Source organism: Hyla sarda, chromosome 10, assembly GCF_029499605.1.
Source record: "Hyla sarda isolate aHylSar1 chromosome 10, aHylSar1.hap1, whole genome shotgun sequence".
NCBI classification, from domain to species: domain Eukaryota; kingdom Metazoa; phylum Chordata; class Amphibia; order Anura; family Hylidae; genus Hyla; species Hyla sarda.
Window position 1 is genome coordinate 141549843 of NC_079198.1, and position 2155 is coordinate 141551997.

The 2155-nt window shown below is 42.5% G+C and overlaps 1 long non-coding RNA gene across 1 annotated transcript; it reads right to left on the reverse strand.

The window, feature by feature from the left end:
* Positions 1–222: 222 nt before the first annotated feature.
* LOC130293461 (uncharacterized) lies at positions 223–1930 on the reverse strand. Its single transcript, XR_008848218.1, has 2 exons — positions 1823–1930; positions 223–1652 (listed from the first exon to the last, which is right to left on the reverse strand). It is a non-coding gene; the product is annotated as an uncharacterized LOC130293461 (long non-coding RNA).
* Between the last annotated feature and the right edge of the window lie 225 nt (positions 1931–2155).

Consider the following 2155-nt stretch of genomic DNA (forward strand, 5'->3'; position numbering starts at 1 on the left):
CATCACGCGTGACCTTACCCTTAGAACCCGATCCTGTCATATAAATAGAACTGTCCAGGTTCTAGGTTGGAATTTTTATTATTGGCCCAATTTAACCCCCTTATCCCCCAAACAAATCATTATGGTTGCAGCTATTTATTTATTTATTTTTTTAATGTTCTAGTTGCCGTAGAGACGAAATCAACGCTATAGGAAATTTTAAATTAAATCTAAAATTTATTCCCCCAAAAAAAATAATTAACCCCCTTTAGTAGAGATTTGGTGGTGTTAATCTCTGCACTCATGACATTTTGTGCATGTAAACGTATAATCCAGACCAGTGTTTCCCATCCAATGTCCCTCCAGCTGTTGCAAAACTACTAATTTAGCAAAATTATGGACAATATAGCAGTGGTCTCCATATTGTGGATCTCCAGCTGTTGCAAAACTACATCTCCCAGCATGCCCGGACAGCCTTCGGCTGTCCGGGCATGCTGGGAGTTGTAGTTTTGCAACAGCTGGAGGCACTCTGGATGGGTAACATTGATCTAGACATATAAACTCCATTGTGGGTCATAGTCAAGTCGGGCCTAGCTAAAGAATAGGTGCAATAGATACGATATGACGATACTTAATGGCAAACGCCGACCAACTTTGGCAACGAATTTACCATTAGTGACTTGTCCCGGCCTTAAAAGTGACCCGGCGCCACATACACAAGTACATAAAATAATAAAACAGAAACAAAAAGGAAGAAAAACCCCCCACAAGGCCTCAATTATCAACTCCGGCCTAGTTACCCCAATCAACCAATCAGAGCTCAGCTTCTTACACTGCTGCTCTGGGACTGGTTGCTAGGGGTAACATGGCCGGTGTTGGTAACTGAGGCCTAGTGTCTGGATGGAGCCTGTGGGATGTGGATTACATTCAGCGGCGTTCATTCCCTCACCGGTCACCACAGACAGAGGCATGCGTCCTTAGCGTGACAGAAAAACAAACATGGCGGCAGACGGGACCCGCCACCGCGACTACCAGTGCGGTCACTTCCATACAGATCAATGGCTGTAAGTCTCCGTCCCTCGCATCAAAATCCACCCGTCCTATTAACCCCTCAGTGTTCGTCACGTTACAACAACGGTTAAACATAAACAGGATGAAGAGCTAGACGAGCGTTTCCGTAAGAAAAGAGCACTTTGTAGGAGGCTACGCAAATTTACGACAAGTTTTTTTTTACATTTAAAAAAAATAAAATAAATAACTTTCCTTATTTCATTGCACCTCATAACGAAAAGTACAACAGGTCCCAGCACAGTGAATCCCCCATTTAATGGATGGTATATACATTTTTTTTTAAAAAGGACAAAAAAGTTAAGAAAAAAAAAAACATTACAGTGATGGCGGGAAAAGTAATACTGAAAAAAAAAAAAAAAAAAAAAAAAATATATATATATATAGTCCTAGGTACTAAATAAAATATTCAAATCTATTTGGGTAAGCCCCTCCCCCTTCCGTTCTATAAATTACGCACTCCGCTTTGTCAGACAGGTTTAGGTTTCTTAGGCCGCGTTCTCACCGGATATTGTTCCACAATGTGGTCACTGTTCTCCATGGGAATGTGCGCCATAGTTCACACTGGTGTCATTTATATGTATACACTGAGGATATGTGTGAACCTGCCCTTATACTACTCCCAGGATATGTGTGAACCTGCCCTTATACTACTCCCAGGATATGTGTGAACCTGCCCTTATACTACTCCCAGGATATGTGTGAACCTGCCCTTATACTACTCCCAGGATATGTGTGAACCTGCCCCTATACTACTCCCAGGATATGTGTGAACCTGCCCTTATACTACTCTGAGGATATGTGTGAACCTGCCCTTATACTACTCTGAGGATATGTGTGAACCTGCCCTTATACTACTCCCAGGATATGTGTGAACCTGCCCTTATACTACTCTGAGGATATGTGTGAACCTGCCCTTATACTACTCTGAGGATATGTGTGAACCTGCCCTTATACTACTTCCAGGATATGTGTGAACCTGCCCCTATACTACTCTGAGGATATGTGTGAACCTGCCCTTATACTACTCTGAGGATATGTGTGAACCTGCCCTTATACTACTCTGAGGATATGTGTGAACCTGCCCTTATACTACTCCCAGGATATG